This window comes from Eptatretus burgeri, chromosome 11, assembly GCF_056783735.1.
Source record: "Eptatretus burgeri isolate ZD-2024b chromosome 11, Ebu_testis_v1, whole genome shotgun sequence".
Lineage (NCBI taxonomy): Eukaryota > Metazoa > Chordata > Myxini > Myxiniformes > Myxinidae > Eptatretus > Eptatretus burgeri.
In genome coordinates this window covers 83,266,120-83,287,087 of record NC_140971.1, presented here as the reverse complement: position 1 = coordinate 83,287,087, position 20,968 = coordinate 83,266,120, and the positions used below count along the sequence as shown (strand labels likewise).

Here is a 20,968-nt window from a genome sequence, read left to right as displayed (position 1 = left end):
CAAAAGGGATATTTATTTATAATGGGGCAGGGGAGCACGCAATAAAGAAGAGTTAACCGAATAATGAAGGAATAGCAATTTATGTGCAAGCACTGATACGGTTTTACTTAATAGTCTGGCAACACACACACACACACACACACACACACACACACACACACACACACACGCACACACGCACACACACGTACACCTAAAAAGAAACGGACCCGTCAGGTCTTTATTGGAGGCCTCCAGCTCAAGCAAAGGCAAGCTGGAGGTCAGAGCCTATTCTCGGACCTCTCCGCCTCGTGCGGTCTTCGACGATCCGGTGAGGCAGGACTCAAACCCGCCACACAATGCCGCTCCAAGCCCAGGCAGGCGATCCTCGCGGGACAGGCACACAGGCCACAAGAGAACACGCTCTGTTGGCGGGACCCCAGGAAGGTAACGACTGGCTTTAGAAGACCACCAGACGTCCGAAGACCAGAAGACAATTCCTCCGACAACAACTACTAATTCTCTCGTTTTGGCCCACGTGCGGTTCTCTTATCCCTCGCTCGCACTCCCTCATTGGGCAGAGAGTAGGCTCTATGCCCATATTTGGAGCCAAGCCAGAACGAAACATTTGTGCCCATACTTGGGGTTAAGCCAGAGCGGATAACTTGTGCCCATATTTGGGGCGAAGCCAGCACACCAACGTCCAGAGAAACCCCGCCTTGCACACTGGACTCCGCCCACATACGTGCTGACACGCACACATGCAATGGTGTTGGCGGATGATGGTGGAAGGAAGCGAAGGCAGATGTCGTCGTTGTTGTTGGTAGTTTAAATCCTATCAAAATAACTCACAGCGCACGTACAATTAATCACCCATTAAACATAGGACAGGACCCTAACTAGAAACACATACTTACCGATATAACTGATCTATAGGACCTGGCTGTTGTGTGCAGTAAGCTTCCAAATCCGCAACAATATATACTCTGTCGCTGCTTGCTTGTACTAACAGTAAATAGTACAAACCGACACCTCTCATCCACAGATATTTCACGTATTCTTATATTTCCGTGAGTCCAAATTGCATTCAGGAACAGAACAATTATCATTAACCATTCTGAAATTGCCACTCTTTCGTCAAAATGCTGAAAATTGTGTTTAAAAGACTATTTTATTCACAGCTTTCACACTAGTAATGGCAGGTTAAAAGTGCCTAGCGAGCAGAAACGAGTCACTATAAACACACACACACCCAGTGCATGTGCAAAAGGCCTAGTTTAGCATTCACACATCATTTCAAAAGTCCCATATTTAGGACTCGATGGCTCCTCTCAAATGCCAATTACCCTGTTCTCTCTTTACCAGTGGCAGGTACACTTGACATTGCATGGTGCAGTGGAGAGCATATTATCTAACCATAAGTACATGATAAAACCTGTTTCTTCATTTACTTTTAATCTTGCTACAGTAGTCCTCATGACCAATTTCCCCACTGCTCAGCTTGCTGGTTCCATCTTATGAATTTGGACATGGCCCTCATAAATTCATCCTATCTTTGTGCTCTTGTCCAATTGGCTGGCTTAGTGTGGCCCCAAATCAGGCTTCCTCACCTGGCTCGATTTCATGTTGACGCCCAACATGTTAAACATTTCATGTTGAATATTTCATGTTGAACAGTGTTAGGGTTTATAAGTCCTCATCTCTCTCGTGTTTACTAAATAAGGATGTGACCTTCCTTGGCTCCCACCATGGGGCTTTCTTTACCTTGCACCCACCGGGCCATCTTGGCACTAACATGCTACAGGCCCACCTTCAGAAGCCCAGGTCTTTTATCCTCATGAACTGGCCCTCATGGCATATTTGGCAGCTCTCAGCTGCTCAGGAGTCCCCAATGCTCAGTGCCTTCAATCATCACTCTCCTTCTCACTCTTTTGCCACACTCCCAGACCATAAACTACACGCCTGCACCCACTGGTAATTCCACTATCAACCCGCTGCCATTCCCAATGACCTGCAGCTTCTGATTTCCAAAATCTCGAACCCCTCAATCTCACCGACACTAACTGAAGGGTCCCTCCAGTAAGGGCATTGCTCTCAAAGAAACTTGCTGTCACCTTGATGTGGTGGAGAGGTTTGCATGCTTTAGAGATACTGAGAGCTATGCGGTGGGGGTGCTGGCTCTTCACAGGTCTAACCTGGCTGGACAGATCCCAGAAGAAGGGCCAGACAAAGGACAGCAACTCATCCTCCAGGATGGGTGTTGGGCATGGGGATAACTACCCAATCCTATAAAACACCGAGCTGTTAGGGTTTATAAAAACACCAAGCAAATCTCAAGACAACAAAAGAGACTGCAATAGAGTTGAGAAATCATTTTACGGCATGAGCTACATTAACTGAGGAAGAAGACCAAGATGTCATGAAGAAATGGGATACCATCAGCGAGGTATTCAAAGAAGCTGCACAGAAAGTCATTGGTTTTCAAAAGAAGAGAAATATAAAGAATGGTTAACATCAGGGACATGGAAGAAAATTGATGAAAGGAAGCAGTTGAAGGAAAAGCTGTTGAGCACCAAGTCACCTATGCTCCAGGAACAGGTCCAGCAAGCTCAAAAGACCAAATATTTGCATTATGTAACATCATCGAACAGTGCTTAGAATGGAATACACCTCTTTACATCAACTTCGTTGACTTCAATAAGGCATTCAATAGTGTATATAGAGACAGTCTGTTGGAAGACACTGACATATTATGGCATTAAACAGAAGATGGTTATCCAAATTAGCAAATTCTATGAACACTCTGAATCCATTGTCATTATGAACAACTTCCTATCAGAGTGGTTCATGTGGAGTCAGGAGTTCGCCAAGGTTGTATCACGTCATCTATCCTTTTTCTGATCGTCATTGGATTAAAAGGAACACCATGTCAGATAGAACTAGAGGCATCCAGTGGACCCTTTTCACCAAACTTGAAGATCGAAACTCCACTGATGATTTTGCTGTTTTGTCATCGAGGCATACACATCTCCAAGAAAAACTGACAGGCGAGTCAGCTTTTCTCAAAGAACAGGTCTCGACATTAGTACCACCAAGACCAAGGTGATGGATGGACATCAATGCCATGCCTTCGGTACCCATGACACTAAATGGAGAAGCTCTAGAGACGGTAGAGAATTTTACATACCAAGGCAGCCTCTTCAGAAAAGGCAATGAAGCCAAGAAAGACATCAAGGCAAGACAATGCCAAGCTCATAATGCATTCACTCAACTTCATTCCATCTGCAACTCAAAGCAGTACAGCCTCTTTATAACGGCAATGCCAAGTCTGTTCTTCTATATGGCTCTGAGTGCTGCTGAGTCATCAAGTCTGACATGAACAAGGTAGAGTCTTTCCACAATGCATGCCTGAGGAAAATCTGCCGCATCTTCTGGCCCAATAAGATATCCAACAAAGACTTGCATGAAAGAACTGGCTGCCACAGCATTGCCCTTGAAATCAAGTGTTGCCACCACTGATGGCTTGGCCATGTGCTAAGAATGTCCCCTGACCGAATCTCCAAGGTTGCTTTGAGATGGACACCATCAGGAAAGAGGAAACCAGGCAGGCCAAAAACAACTTGACGTAGGACTGTGGTAGCTGAATTGGGTGAGATGTGTCTATCATTGTGTGAGGTACAGAATGTAGCAAAGGATAGAGATAAATGGTGAAAGCTCATAGCAGCCTTACGTCCCCTTTTGTTCTCAAGTTCCCACAGCAATCACACCAAAAATAGTCCACCATTCACTTTTTTTTCCACACACACTTCAGCACATTTTTGGTTCACGAGCGCCAGCCAGAGTGACCACAATATTCGTTATGTCTGTGTGTCTGTTGGGTCGCCGAAATAGGTTGGGTCGCCGAAATAGGTGACCCTTATTGTCTGTAATTCTGTCTGTTTGTTTGGATGTTTGTTTGGATGTTTGTTCATTTGTCATCAGCATAATTGGTAGTAAACGTGGGCGGATTTTGACCAAACTCAGATGGTAGGTACATCTTATGACCGAGTGCTTTGGAAATTGTGATGGTTGCTAGGGACGCTTTGGTTCCCTAGCAACAACCGAAAAACGTTCAAAATCGGTACTGTTCACGCAAAATCAATTCCGAAAGCCATTATCCCACATAGGGTTATGAAATTTGGCACGAATGATCTACAGGTGATGCTCTAGCAAATGTATTCCGGTTTTTGTGATATATGGAATACTTTACCCGCAGCGCCCCCTGCAATTAGGGTATGCGCAAAAATTTGCGAAAATTGAAGGCCCCCTAGCGACCAGGTGAGTGCATCGATACAAATGAAACTTTGCAGGTTCATGATACTCAATGAGTACTACAACTTTGCCTCAGGACATATTGACCGATTTCGCTTAGGTCAGAGGTCAAAGGTCAATTGGTGCAAAAATCGATAATATGTGAGAGCTGGAGGTGCCGTCGCGCCAAATGCTACTCCTCCTAGGGTTATGGTCGGATGGTCATGAAAATCCAACCAAATCTTCTGGAATACATTGTGCACAAACGATCGAACTGGATTTTCGATTTAGATCTTTGTTCACCCACAGCACCCCCTCGAACTTTGGGGATTTCCGATTTCAAACCGCATTTTCGGTACTTTTCATTCAAATGGATACCGAATAGTTATCAGTAGATGGAACTGGATGAGATTTGATATGCATAATCTTAAGATGATTCCCTATCCGCTATATGACATCCATTTTGCTCTATATCTTATAGATTCCATACTAGGCGAACCATTGCCGCCTCCCGGCTTGTATGTATGTCTGTCTGTCTGTCCAGAGCACAACTTCGTGGGATGTGATCCGATTTGGATGAAACTTGAATACGATGTTGATATGAATGCCTAGTTTTGTCTTCCTGGTGATGTGCATCCCATGCCCATTGTGGGTGGAGCCACGCCAACTTGTGTAATTTTAGTTTTTTTTCATATTTTTTCTCAATTTTTTATCGAAATTCCCACTCGGGAAATTCTGCGCATTGGCCATATGTACAACATATAAAAAATTCAGTTTGATTCGGTCAATTTTGAGGGAGAAGATAGGTTTTGAATAAATGGGCGGTGACAGATAGTTGGGTAGCAGCATAGATTGCCCATTGTGGGCGGAGCCACACCCAAAAAATAGCCATTTTTAGGGGTAGTCTGATTAAAAATCTATCTTCTCCTAGGGACTTGACTGGATGGAATGGGTTCTTCGGTATTTGAATAGCAAAATGAATTATCTAAAACTTGTCGTTGTCCAATTTTTCATTTTCGTCCCAAGGTCAAGGTCACAAGGTCAAAAACTCAGAAAATTGCGAATTTTCACATAAAAATCATACGACTGCCCAAACTTTGAGAGCTCGGATGACAATATTTTTTATGCATAATCTTGAGGTCATTCCCCACCGAAAGTCTTGAAACCATTTTGCTCTATCTCGAACACCTTGTCCGTGGCACCCCCTTCAGGTTTGTTTTTACGCTGATTTCATCAAAGTATGGATAATCCAAGGAGTGCGAAATGCCATATAGCCTATATGACGTTATATTGTTCCTGGAATGGTCCACAGGAAGATTTGCACCAAAGGTCATAATCCTTGACCTTTGACCTTTAAAGGCCACAAAGGTCAAATTTTCAAAGTTGCGGGAATCGAACCGGGTTTTCGACCTTCTTCGACGAACTAACTCCAATAAGCTATAGCACGTATCCGGTTTCCTTATTTTAATGTCCACAACATTGTTTTGTGACCTTTAAAGGTTATTCAAAGGTCAAATTTTGAAACTCGTTGAACGAAACTGGGTTTTCAACATTTTGCAGCTAATAACCTGTCACCCGTACCACATCATGTTGATCATTTTTATAACTTGGTCAAACATTATCACATTGTCTCATCCTTGACTTCTGAAACAATCTACATCGTCAAATACTGCTCGTGAACCATCGTCGCCTGCCGGCTTGTCATATGTTTATAATTACAAGCTTATTCTCCACACAAAACTCCAGCATTCGCTCTCCTGGCTCATTTTGGAGACCAAGTCGGTGCTTTCCTGCAATCCCTAGTGCTCCTGCTTCTCAAATTTTTGCATTCTTCTCTCCCATGATAATTAAAATATCTCCTTCAGGCACCTGTTCTCCCAGTTCCTGCAACTTTCCATAAACTCCTCCACATTTTCTTCCTCCACTGCAGAAGTTGGAGCATATATCTCAACGATGGTGGTGTTCATTGGATGTCCCTTCAATCTCACTGATATATTAACCTGTCATTGACTGGATTATATCCCAGCGTTGACTCTGCAGTCTTCTTCTTGGAAATCGCTGCTACTCTATTCCTTTTACATGTTTCGTGACCAGAAAATGACACTTTGCAATTATCAGATTGAAACTGCTCCAAACCAGTTCATCTAAGTTCGCTTTCCCCCAACATTACAGTTATTGTCCTCTCCATCTCTCGATTACATCTAACGTTCCCCGATTCATTGACCTTACATTCCATTTTCCAATTTTGTGAACATTTGAGAAGCTCAGGTCTTTGATTTTCACTTCTGGCGACCTCATCGACTGGATTTCCTTGCGGGATTGATCCAGTCCCATTATAAGTCAGTCGTAATCGACGAAATACCCTCATGCTTCAGTCCTCAAATTGAAACCAAATCATCCCATGTAAATTTCTTCAACTCTAAAGTTTCTCATACCTCTCAAATTTCCTAAATTGCCAATTTGGTCTCATCCAATCATTTGGATGTCAAACTTAAATGGTCCCACATCCCCTCTGTTCTGTATCATCCATCAAGCCATCACTGTCACTGTCTATTGTCACCTGTTAGGGTTCTGTGCACATCTTAAGTATGCACTCCTTCAACTTGGGGTATCACACTTGACTAAGCCATTTATAAAACCCTGTGTAAGAGACTTCACATAGCACAAGTGTGCCCTCCATGTTGAGGTGCGAGAAAAAGACAAGTACCATCATGAAAAATGAGCTCATTCGACGTGATCAAGTGCATTTTGTACAAAGTTACAACTACAGAAATGTTGCAATGTTCAGCCACTCGACAGGTCTGATGGTGATGTTGGTGTAGCATCCCAACTGCTATCGAGCAATAATCAGCGATTTCCCGAGCTGGGTTGTCTCCCAATGCAATTCAATTTAGCCATTCTTGATGAGGCTTTCATTTGTCGATTACAATGGCATAAAATCAAGTGGTACAAAAAGTGCAGGACAAGTGTTTCTTCTCTGCTGAGTCTTCAGGTCATCTATATGAAGCAGCACTGATGCCTGATCCTCAGCTCCCTTGAATAGCCATTTTAAATCATACCGCACTGAGCAGCAGAATGTTGCAAAGACCTTCCTAGGTGGGAATGCAAAGTAGAGAAAGGATGGACAAGACAATATAGGATGATGTATATGGATAGACGCAAACCTGGACAAGACTGGGAGCAACAATGGACAGTTTAAATAAATGGGGCTGGCAGATGTGAACATGTTCCACCATTATAAGATTGAGTATTTGACGTCTAATAATAATATTATGAAATATGTCAATTTCAGTCGTGAATGTACATACATTGGACTGCAATTCAGTTTTTAGTTCCGTCCACTGGTTGTATCATTACTAATGTATGTATGCCTGTGCGGATGATCATGTCCCCGGCATATTACAGAAGGAATTTGTAATTTGTTCATGGTTCCGACCAATAACTCACCCACTATTCTGATTCAATCTCATTCACCCCCCCCCCCCCCAGATGTGCCTGGTTTTGGCATAATGGTTAGGGTGGTGGGCTTGGAATCCTAAGGTCCTGAGTTCAAATCCCACTTAGCTATTGAATTAATACCAGGTGGGGTTGACTCAGTCTATCATCCTTCCAAGGTTGGCAATATGAGGACCAGCTTGCCGGAATGATTGAGGATTGTGCCCAATAGCCCAGGAGACTGCTTTGGCAGCACTGACACTCTGTACAGAGTATGGTCCCAATGGAGGGATAGATCCCCCCAGATATCTGTCTATTTCTGTTGATATCATATGTCAAACTGTGGACAAGTCATAGAGGTGCTGCCATCTTGCTGTTGTGACCTCAACACTATTCTCGTGAGATGTAATAAATAATGAACATGGTGTCTTATTGCTCTATAATTGCCACATGATGTCAGATATTTTGAAGGCAGGGTGCAAAATAAAGCCTGAAACTGGGAATATTGACATATTTAAACCATCCTCGACTGTTTTCTTCTCTACGGGGAATGTGGTGGAAACTGGAGGCGTTGGGAGCAGTTTTTTCCAGACATATCGCACCACTGCAGAGCTCGCCAGAAACCTATTGAAACGTAGGTTGTCAGTCATCATCATACTCCAACACTGTGCTGATGCCAAAGTGCAAGATATTCACAGGAACATTCCATTTTCCATTGGGGATGGGAAGGGGGGGGGTCAATCATGATAATTGGGAACAGGTATGCCAGAAGTCTGGCACATACCATGAGGCCCGGAATAAGGAGGCATTTCAAAGATACAAGTTCCGGTAACACCATCAACCAAACAGGGAAGCAATTGAACTCTGCTGGGATCAGAGATACTGTAAGTGTCGGGACCAGAGAGAGTAAAATCTCAGGGATAGGATCATGTTATGAGTGGCAGATAAACTAGTGAAAGAGAGAGTCTTGAGGGAAGCCAACCTTACTCTACAGACGGCCTTAGATACGTCTTTCTCATGCAGTGGAGGCCAGAAAAACTCAGCTTCAAGCAATGTCAAAGCCAACCAAGGTGTCAATGGATTCCAGGAAGAACAGTCTTGCCTCTTGGGGCCCCACATCTACAGGAGTTTAAGGGACATTGGATGGCTGTCACCTACTTTTCAATGGCAATGGCAGAGACTAACAGATAGAGAACGAAATGCTTGGTGTAGTGCATGGTTGTGAACGCTTCCGTTCATACATCTATGGCCAGAAAGTCATCGCAGAAACTGATCACAAGCTTATCACAACAGCAGGGAAACCATTAGGTGGACCACTCCTTTGCCTACAATGACTTCTCCTTTGATTACAGAAGTACAAAACTGCAGTTGCAGTTTACACCGGAAAAACACCTGATTGTAGCAGATATGCTGAGTCGAGTCTCCCCGAAAGGAGCAGTGGACAGTAGGACTGAGAAGGGTGTTAGAAGTCATTGTCCAAAAATTCAGTACCGACATTCCTATCACAAAGGCTAAGTGGGCCAAGCTAGCAGCAGAGACATCCAATGATGCCATTTTGCAACAGGTAATCGATCAACAGCATCAAAGACATGAGAAATCACTGGCCAAGCTTTACTCCACATTTTAGGTGAGGAAGACGGAGTCACTATTCTCCCAAAATCTTACAAAAATGAGACCTGCTATTTGAACACGGTATCCTGTTGTTCAATGATCACAACACTGTTCACCTCATCAAGTGTCTGGTCACCTCTTCAGGTCATCTTCCATCCAAACTCATGATCTTTTTTATCCTCAACGCTCCGCAATCCCACCACTTCCTTTCTAGGTTATTGTGTTTTCACCCTCCCCTTCCACCCACCTTTCTGCCATTTTTTGTACCATTGCTGTTTCATTACTGGCTTTCTTTTCCTCTTCTTGCTGTGTTTCAGATTGTGTCCATCTTGTTCACCCCCTGTCCTCTCTGTTTCTCTCTCTCTCTCTCTCTCTCTCTCTCTCTCTCTCTCTCTCTCTCTCTCTCTCTCTCTCTCTCTCTCTCTCTCTCTCTCTCTCTCTCTCTCTCTCTCTCTCTCTCTCTCTCTCTCTCTCTCTCTCTCTCTCTCTCTCTCTCTCTCTCTCTCTCTCTCTCTCTCTCTCTCTCTCTCTCTCTCTCTCTCTCTCTCTCTCTCTCTCTCTCTCTCTCTCTCTCTCTCTCTCTCTCTCTCTCTCTCTCTCTCTCTCTCTCTCTCTCTCTCTCTCTCTCTCTCTCTCTCTCTCTCTCTCTCTCTCTCTCTCTCTCTCTCTCTCTCTCTCTCTCTCTCTCTCTCTCTCTCTCTCTCTCTCTCTCTCTCTCTCTCTCTCTCTCTCTCTCTCTCTCTCTCTCTCTCTCTCTCTCTCTCTCTCTCTCTCTCTCTCTCTCTCTCTCTCTCTCTCTCATATCAGTATTGCCTGTCAGGGCATGAAAAGTCACTTCAAGAGGAGAAAGAAGCCAGTGACAGATGATTATATGCAACACACGTCAAGGTTTTGTCATATGAAACCTGTAGCATGTGAGGAAACAGGGGAGTCAATGGGATGTCAAGCAAGCATCAGTACAGTTCGATAAGCCAACCATGAAAGAGCAGCTTCACACAAACCTTGTATTAGAGTGGCCTCTGTGTCGCATTACATGACTGGTGCAATGAACGGGTATTTTTTTGCCCTGAAAATGTGGACACAGGTATTGTGAAGTGTTAAGTCAAGTTTGATGATACACGTTGCTTAAATATGATGGCATGGTCCGTGAGATGTGATAGAATGCCATTTAAGGACTCAATACCAGGAGGTACAAATTTTAATAGAAATACAGAACACTGCACTTGTAAGAATTATTTGACTCAAAATTATTGACCATTCCTTCCCCTTTGTTAGTCCAACTGCCGACATCTTTATTTTCCTCACATGGATGGAAGCAGGAAGCACATGGTTATGATTATTGATTAGATTAAGGTTATGGTTAGCGTATCATTATAACACAGTAAAATTTACTCCAAAAGATTAATGTACATGCATTATGTTACTCTGCCTTTACTAAACCAGATTAAACTAGAGAGTTCGTAGAAGACGATACCCCATGCAGTGTTCAGGTATATACTTAAATTTTAATAAAACAATAATTTTAAAGATCGTTTAAAAAAAAAAATCCAGAAGTTTAGTGCGACTGAAGCAGTCTTATACACTACCCTTCTCCACTGTAGTAAGACGACATTGAGTCGCAGTTTATGAGATGGAGACTTTATTGATCACAAGAATGCAGCGTCAATCGGCATCATGCATCGCCACATCGGCGGCCTCTTCTTCACCCCGATACTGCACTCATCACATGCTATATATGGATGGTTCTTGGAAGAAGTATGAAGGTAATTTGTGTTCTACAGTGTTAAAGTGTATGATTAAATTTACATAATCCTCGTGTTTGCTTAATGGTCGTGGTGGTCGTTTGGGATCTTAGGGTCCTGAGTTCAAGCCCCATTGGCCACTGAATTAACAGTATGTGGAGTTAACTCAGCCTGTCATCCTTCTGGGGTTGGTGAAATGAGTACCAGAATACTGGTATAGAGGCACAGTATCAGAAGCCCAGCTGTGCCCCCAACAAAATGATAGCTGCCCAGTAACCCAGCTGACATATGCAAGAAGAAGAAGAAATTTATGCAAAGGGTTAAAGAGGTTTAAAAGTGTATAAATAACTTGATTCTAGGTTTTACTGATGTTTTACCCAGTGTCTATTACACAACCCTATGTAACACATTACATTAGTCCCTCATGCCTGTTATTTGTGTCCTTTATAACATCCTTAAATACAGTAAGTTTCCTGGTTTGGAATGATTTTCAATTTTGTTTCACTGCCAGACAGGCAGACAGAGTAAAACAATTATCTCACTCCTCTCTGCTCATGTCCGATCGAGACTAATTCAGAGCCAACATATGGCAAAACGACAAACTTGTCTTCCTGTTCATGTTCAAAATAAAACATTCTTTTAAATAAGTTGTTCCTTGAACATAAACTGATAAGACAGACAGATAGACAGAGGGACAGACGGACATGGACCAATTGTTTAGCCCCATTTTTTTCCCCTTTACATACACGGGGTAATTAGAATCTCCTGAGTACTTCGTCATGGTTTACATCTGCCGAATTTGATGTTCATCATCATGTTTTTTTTTTTAGTACAGCATATGGCTGCTGGTTTGAATTGTTGTTTGGAGCACATCTGTGCTGCTGATGCAGTGCTCCATTTTAGTGATAGCAGAAGTTGGGGATTTGTTCAGGGTGCCGGGGATAGCTTGCCTTCACTTTGAGAAGGATGCCGTGGGGTCATTAACTTCCATCATCTAATGCCGGAAGATCGGTGCCCAGTTTAACGTCCATCCAAAGAAGGGCACGCACATGTGAAACATTCATCAATCACCCTCATGTAAAACACCAAGATTACAGTTTACACCTGGGCAGACATTCAAATTCAGGGTAGATAGAGATACCTCTTAAGTTATTCTGCCAGCCAAAATTTGCTGCTTTCACTATAAAACCGACAAATACTGCCGGTTCAACATTCCTCACAATTCCGCTGGACTAATAAGAGATATTTCTGGATTTCTTTCCGATTCTCATTTTCTTTTTCCACCATGATGATAGTTTGGGAGAGATTCCTTTTTAAGATTTGTTAAGGAAAATTTAACAAACCATGGATCATTTATAATAAACAGATACTGGATTGTCATAAAACCCAGGAATGTACAATAATTTTTTTTTTTTTAAAGAAGGGGAGATTCTTTGTTATTTTTACAAAGGTGTTTAGTGTGGCATTCTCAAATTCAAGCCAAAATTCGTTTTCACTAATGGTTCTTCTCTTCCTTCCTCCCATCAGGCACAGACTTTAAAGAAACAATCATATGACTTAATTTAGAATGACAACAGGTGCTAATTGTATCCATGGCAAAAGGCAGTGCATAAATATTATTATAATTATTTGTAAGACAGCTCTTATGAATCATTGATTTATTTTTTTAGAAAATTATTATTATTAATTTTATACATTTAAGTAGATTTGGGGGTGGCATTGCCTTTTTATCAGCAGCATTTTGGTGATGGTCTTAAATTTTCCTGAAAGACATGAAGGGCTAAACCTAATTTGTCGGCTGGCACTACATGCCAAACAGACCAAGTTGAGCATGCACATTACCCCCTCCCTGAAGGTCATTAGTAAGCTATCAGTTTTTTTCTTTAACCTCAAATCTTATAATGGCATGGCAATTCTCATGAGACTAACTGAGTTCCCAGAAGCTGAGAATGCAAATCCTTCATATTTTATACTGCTGCCATCATTCAGATTTGAACTGAGTCTCTGAGGTGCCAGCGTGCTGTTCTGACCACGACGCGATCAATGGCACATTTGTTGTTGAGAGCTGCAGGGAGCTAACTAGTTAGTTAGGAGTGCACACTTGCCGGGCATTTCAACGTTATTTGGCAAAACATGATGCGTGCTTACTTCATCCTGGTAACCGTCACGTGACATGCAACTTCCTCTACTACCAAGGTGCACATCCGGCTGGGATTACAGTGGCTGTGGCTGCATGCACCGTCCATTGACCCAGTGTGAAAGCAAAGTTGGCGACCGACGTTAAGGGAATAAAATATGATTATGCTTAAATTACTGATGCGTTTCCACAAATCGCATTGCAATTGCACGGAGGACAAATGCCACACATACAATAATCTTTCCTCTGCATTTGATCAACCTGTTTTTTATCATCGTGCGGCTTTGGATTTATCTTGCAGTGGCGTTTGGAAAAAACTACACACACAAAATGGGATCCAACTCCAGAATTTCAGATCTCACGTAATTGCCTGCGCAATGTAAAAAAAGAAAAAAAATTGCCTTCTACCCCCCATCCACCCCCTCCCTTATCCAAGATCTATTCCAACCTATTAGTCATTTACTGCCACACCTGTCCTCCCAAAGTCCTGTCCGCTCTCATTACCACACCATAAACCTTTACATTAGCGTATATCAGACTACTCTGAGCCATTTTTTTTCTTCATCCCGACTTTTCGTTTTTTCCAATTACCGCACTTCCCTCGACTTAATCTCGCCATTCTCAGCAGTGAGCTTATCACGATTTGTAGTCATCAATGGATATTGTAGAGCACTCTAATAAAGCTTCACAAAGGTGTTCAACAATGGAGATAGGGCTCCTTTCTCCCTTTGTCTTGCATTTTTGTTGTCTTTCTGTCATTGATGCCCTCTTTATTCACAGCCAATGTTTCAAAAAAAAAGTTTTTTATGCAATGCTGAACGACATGTGTAGAAAAATGTAGATAAGAGAATGAAATTACAGCAATGCATATTTCTTTCCAGTGAGTGATTGTAATTGGATGCCCGCATATGAGAAATGCGACATCAATTTTGGTCTTGCAAAGTGACAAAATTAGTGACTAACCTGTAAGTGGACACATTAGTCATATTAGGAAGCTCGGTATGCATGTTAATTCACAGAAAATGGGACATCAACACAGCTTTGAGAAGATATACCCAATTCCTTCTTTTTTTCTTCTTCATTACAATCACAGGACCCAGCCATTCCGGCCTTGGCTCGAAGCACAAAGGTTCACAGTGGCTTGCTGACCGGTGAAAGGTCAGTCTTATACTACATGGGTCAAGCATTGCATTATACTGGTTGATGGATTGGATGATGGTGGGGAGAAAGGTTTTAAATGTAACTGCTGATATAGTGTGTCAAGGTCGTTTCAGGCCAGAATGGTCATTACCTCACCTATACATCGAGGAATGACATCCTTTAGAAATGTCTCGGTGAAACTCACTCAGCTGATCTGCAGAATGAGTCAACTGCAGCATATTATTATAATATCCAAGCATGCTGAACAATTTGAAATGACGTTGATATAAAAATGAACATATCTTTTCTCATTATTTCCATATTTTAGGAATGCCATGTAATTTAGACGTAACACTCAAATACCTTTTAAGAAAGTGTAGATATTGTGAACATGTTACTTGTAAGTGACCTCCTAATCCCTTTACTATGTTAGTTGTTTGTTGTTTTTTTTACCCTGAGCTTGCACAGGAACCAATGATGTTTCAAAATTTGCTTTAAATCTTTTCCTCCCACCCGGTTTCGGTAAAATTGCTTCAGAATGATTTATATGGCGAAAGAATCGAAAGGGACAATCGCCTTTCTTGTAGGAGTGTAGAAAATGTGCAGCAATAGAAAACCATTAACGTTTAATTAGAGAGAAGTCGGGGAGGCTTTTCAATAGAGGCAACCCGTGCTTTCTGATCAGTCTCCCACACGCTCATTCATCACTGGCTGCACCTGACGTTCTGCTGGTGATAAACCAAAGCCTTGTAACTCCTAATGTGGTACAGCCTGGGACTACAATACTTTCTTCCTTTGTCTTCTTCCTTCATTCTTTCTTTCTGCCCACAGATGCTTCCAAATAAATTTCAGTTTAATTGAATGAGCCACCATGATTACTGGAACCCATGAACATCTCCAACAAAAGGCCAAAAAAAACAAAAAAAAAACCGATGTCTTGCGATTTAAATTATTTGACAGTATATGCTCCATCTGCAAGAGCCGATTAATCTGCATCCGTCATTCCAGTTGAAAGAAATTATGATGAAGTTCATAAAAAAAAAATTCTGCATAATTAAAATTAATTCCAGCATTCTTTGAAGTTAAAGGAGCCATTCCATACCCTCGAAAATTGCAGCAATTGGCTTTAACAGCAAATTCACTGAAGCAATGAATTCCTCCGAGTGCAGAAGGTGCTCCTTGCGAAATGCCTGACAAATCCACCTTGACAGGCCGTATGCCAGTCGTTAGCACCGCAGAGCATTTATAAACAAGTTGGAATCAGGATTACTCAAAGCTGACAATCTAACAAGCGGTGTAGGTGAAATATCAGGTGGGGGTATTGTTTGTCGTTTGCAATCTCATCTGCAAACCAGACTGATGTGAGCTCATCGCTCTGCTATGTTCTTCCGCCATTGTACGGCTCGCATTCTACTTCAAGCAGTCGTATCAGGCCAAATCAGCCCAAAAGGAAACGGCACGGGTGGAGATTGGGAAATCTCATGCTGGATATCAGTGGGAAGAGCAATTGCTGAAAAGATGCTTTTAAAGCCTCCCTGATATAGTCATTTTTTTAGTGTTGACATAAACGGGGATCCAAATTGAGACAATTAAAATTGAAAAAGAAAAAAAAACGGAGAGAATGTGGTGTTAAAAGTAGGGATAGAAAAGAGTTTATGGAGTGTGCAAGGAGTTGGGAGAGAAGGGAAAGCAGTTGGGAAAAAAAAAACAGTAAGGTAGGTCAGTGGCGGGAGAATTTGCTTGTATTTATAATTTGTAAATATTCATCTAATTTCAAGGGAAAATGCATGAGAGTCTGAATGTTTATAGAAATGGATCATGTCTAGTTTGGAGTTTAATTAGTTAATTAATCAATGGTTCCAAGTTTTGTTCTTGCAAAACATTCGCACGGTGAAGATTGAGTTGTGCAAACATACAGTTTTGTGCCAAAATAAAGTTAGACACAGTGCAGAAATGATAGAAGTAGTTTACATGGGCAATGCCTTGTCTTAGTCTCAAAGGCTTCGATAGTTTACATGATTTTATCATGAGAGGGATCTCGACATGCTATCGCCGTATACCACCACCCAAAGAGGGCAGTGTACAATGGTCGTGTCTTGGACCGCACTGTTTTCAGCCTTAATGAGTTTGGCAGAAAGACAAAATTGTTGGTGCAAATATTAAGAAAAAAAAACATGACAGACACGAAAGAGCGACAAATCTTCAGGATAAAATGGGGAGAGCGGTTATAAGTGGAAACACCGTAGTGGGACAGTCAACGACAATCACCAAAGGAACACGTCACAGGACTCAAAGCAATCAAAGGACTGGGTGATCATGACAAAAGCGAGGATGCAAGTGGTACTTAGACTTTGAAGAAGAAACGAAGATTACTCTAAGGGAGTCTCAAGGAACATGTCCTGTAAAGTTGTGGTGAAGATTACAGTAAATCACTCAAAATGTGATGAATGAGAGATGTGTATTTTGCTCGAACATATTCTTATGAACTCAGTTTCCCAAACGGGCGATTCGAGACCGCCACAGATTAACTCCTAAGACACTGAGTGAAAAGTGTACTGCGCATATGTGGCAAGTGCACGGTGAGTTGAAGTTTTGTTTTATTAATTATCCGTGTGGCTGGTTTTCCAACACGGGGGTGATGGGGGGAGAATTTGGTTGTGCTAAAGGATGAGATTGTGGTTCAACAGTCAGCTTTAAAAGAAACAAGAGGTTTCAAAATAATGGAGATGGTGACGCAGGAAGCGAAAATGCAGTAAAATAATATAGCGACAAACTGAATGGCACACCCAACTGGACTGCAACAATTTCCCTGTTATTCTTAACATGAACCTTATCACAGGCAGACTCAGTCAGGAACAAAAGGCGAACAGGAGTGCTGACTGTGTGCGTAGTTGGTGCGTGTGTGGGTTTTCTGAAGGACCAGGAGGCAAGACGCAGGCCCTTCTCTTGATCCTGTCTCATCCTTGGGTCTCCACAGGTCTCTGCAGATGCTTTCCACAGATGCGCCGATGGACATACAGTCTTAATCTGATGGGTCTCGGCTGTGAGTGCCTTGAGTGATCTCTCTCTCTGGGGATCCCAGCTCTGAAGCTTGGTGGTCCGGCTGAGTGGCTTATCTTTTGTAGTCCAGGGCTTTATCTTTGTGTTACGTGCTGTGCTACCTTGTATAGTTGTGCTCTGCCCCCCTCCTCTCCTTCACTGCTGTGTGTGTCTCACGCACACATCACAGTGTGTGGTAGCACACGTAGCGATGCCACGTTTGTAAAACCCATGTTCGAAGCCTGACATAGAACATGTGTGCCCTCCATGTCGATGTGTGATGAAAGAACAATGGGGTGATTTAATATACACACAGATGGGAGATGAAAAAGCCTGGTGTTGGCGCAGTGGTTAGGGCAGCGGCTTGGGATCCAAAAGGTCCTGAGTTCAAGCCCCGTTGGGCCACTGAATTAATACACCAGGGGGTTGACTCAGCCTGTCATCCTTCCGAGGTCGGTGGAATGAGTACCAGTATACTGGGCCGGTGTATACCCCGGTTAAAATAGGTGTACCATATCCCTGTGTCGTGAGAGGCGACCAGGGTTGCGTCAGGAAGGGCATCCGGCGTAAAACATGTGCCAAATCACTATGCGGATCATATGGATGATCCGCTGTGGCGACCCCTAACGGGAGCAGCCGAAAGAAGAAGAAGAAGAAGACAGATGGGAGATGAAAAAAAGAGACAGACACGAAGTTGAGGAAGCCAGGGAAGCTAACTGGACCTATGATTCTTATTGATGGTAATTGGGGTTTGCAAACACTTATGCTGACACTCATTAAAGGATAACTGAAGAACAATTAATTCCGAAGTCATTTTCGTTACAATATGTATGCTGTTGTTAATACACGAGCAATTTGCAACGAAATCGCCCTTCTCAATGATTCCTCTAGACCGTGGGCCGAGGTCCCGTTTTGTTTAATTTCATGACCCATCTCGTGTATCTACCTGTATTTATATCAGGTCAGGTCAGGTATGGGAGCATGTGCCAGAACAGCACGTCGCTGCGTCCACTTTCTGCCGGTACTCCAGGGGCCTCCGTCTGGCCATCCCCCAGGCAGATGCCAGGCCCATCCCCATCTCCTTGAGATGATGTTCAACCTGTTGCAACCATGAGGCACGTGGTCGACCCACTGGTCTCCTCCACTCATGAGACTCCCTCGCTGAGAGAATCTGGTGAGCAGGATCAGCGTCAGGAAAAAGAGCCACATGTCCATACAGCCGCAACTGACGCTCACGGACTATGCAGGTAACAAATCTCATCCGAGTCTCTCTCAGCAACCGCTCGTTGGACACAAAATCCGACCAGCGATAGCCAAGGATTCTCCGAAGAGACCTGGTACCAAAGGAATTAAGTCTCCGTCTCAGATCCTTGGTCAGAGTCCAAGTCTCGCACCCATAGAGCAAGACTGGAAGTACCAAGGACCTGAAGACTCGGACTTTCGTCCTCCCGCACAGATACCGGCAGCGCCACACCCCATGATCCAGTGAATCCATGACTCCCCAGGCCCGACCCAGACGTCTATTGACCTCTGACTCGCAGCCAGCAGAGACATGAATATCACTGCCAAGGTAAGTGAATCTCTCCACGACCTCAACATCCTCACCACAAACAGACACAGACAGGACAGCAGCATCCAAGATGTCTCCGAAAGCCTGGATCTTAGTTTTGACCCAAGAAACCCACAATCCCAATGGCTCCGACTCCTCATTCAGCACCTCGAGGGCCCCCAAGAGGATGTCTAAAGTCTCCACAAAGATGACTGCATCATCTGCAAAGTCAAGGTCCAAGATCTTGACATTCCCAAATGACGCACCGCAACTTGATCTCTCCGAAATCCTCCCTAGAATCCAGTCCATACAAGTGCTGAAAAGTGTGGGGGCAAGTACACATCCCTGCCGAACTCCAGTAACAACTGGAAATAAGTCAGAGATGGTACCACCACACTTCACAGCACTCTCAGTACCAGAGTAGAGTTCAGACATCAGATCGATCAGTTTTGGTGGCACCCCACGAAGACCAAGAATCCTCCAGAGGACATCCCGATTCACTGAATCGAACGCTTTACAGAGATCAACATAGGCTGCAAGCAGCCCCTGCCGAAACTCTCGTCTGCGTTCGGTGAGGACACGAAGTGCAAGGATACGGTCAATCGTTGACCTCTTTGGTGTAAAGCCTGACTGCTCTGGACGCTGGTGCTCAAGCAGATGGTGGCGAACCCTATCAAGAATTATCCGAGCAAAGACCTTGCCCGGCACTGAGAGCAGCGTCACCCCTCGGTAGTTGTTGCAGTCTTGGCGATCACCCTTCCCTTTCCAGAGAGGGACAACAAGGCCCCTCTTCCAGTCAGTTGGGATGATGCCTGTGTTCCAGGCAGAGCACAAAACTGCATGCAACGACACGAGTGCAGCATTTCCACCAGCCTTGAGAAGTTCGGCATGGATGCCACAGATCCCTGGAGCTTTGCCCCGTTTCAACTGGTTCACCGCAGCCCGTGTTTCCACAAGCGTAGGTGGACCACAGTTGATTTGAGGGTCAGCAACAGGGATTGTAACACCCTTGACGTCCAACTCGACAGTTGGGGGATCAGCCTGGTACAACCGCTCAAAGTAACCGGCCCAGCGGGCCTTCACTTCAGACTCCTCTGTCAAGAGCCTACCACTCTCTGCTCGAACTGCAGTGCTCCAAGGGATGGGCTTGGATGAACGTAATGCGCGAATTCCCCTGTAAGCGGGACGAGAATCACCTGTCCACAGGTGATGCTCTACCCCCTCACAGATTCCTCGCACATAGGCTTCCTTGTCCACCCTCAGTGCACGTACAGTTTTACGCCTCAGCTCCCTGAACAGCTCAGCTCTGCCATTCAGCCTGGCCCTGCGACTCTGGTCAATGGTATCCAGTGTCCCTTGAGAGACAAAATTCTTCTTTGCCCTGCGGTGAGCTCCAAGGCATCCACCGGCAACATCAAGGACGGTGGTCTTGAAGGCGCTCCACAACTCTTCAGGACCCCCCAAAGCACCCAGACCCCCCAAGTGTCCACTCAGCCTGTTCGCAAGCTCCTCAGCTACTCTCTCATCCCTGAGCTTGGCAACATCCAGCCTCGGCTGGGATGGTACCATTCTCCAGGATTTAAGGTGCAGCTTTAGAGTTGCAACAACAAGCCTGTGGTCAGTATTGAGGAACTGAGCACTCCGGTAGACCCTGCAGTTCTGGATCTTCCTCCAACCGTCATCAGACCGTCAATGAGGACATGGTCAATCTCCTTTGCCACACCGCCAGCGTTGGAATACCAAGTCCAGCGATGAGCTTGTGGGCGCTGAAACCATGAACCAGCCACCCTAAGTCCATGACTTCTTGCAAAGTCAAGGAACTTAGTGCCATTCTGGTTCATAGTTCCTGACCCATGGGGACCAACACATGTCTCATAACCATCCCTATCAGTTCCAGTCGATGCATTGAAATCCCCCAAGACTAGAAGTGTATCTCGTCTGGGGCACTGATCAACCACAAACTCGAGCGTGGCGTAGAATGCATCCTTCACGGTGAGATCACTCGCCTCAGTCGGAGCATAAACAGAGACCAGGGAAATGACACCT

General features: G+C 43.9%; 1 long non-coding RNA gene across 1 annotated transcript in view; it reads left to right on the top strand.

The window, feature by feature from the left end:
• LOC147017501 (uncharacterized) overlaps positions 1-20,968 on the top strand; it is a 107,508-nt gene that overhangs the window by 38,266 nt on the left and 48,274 nt on the right. The window contains exon 4 of the long non-coding RNA XR_015049744.1: positions 14,288-14,352. This is a non-coding gene — a long non-coding RNA (uncharacterized LOC147017501). The remainder of the gene's footprint in view (positions 1-14,287; positions 14,353-20,968) is intronic.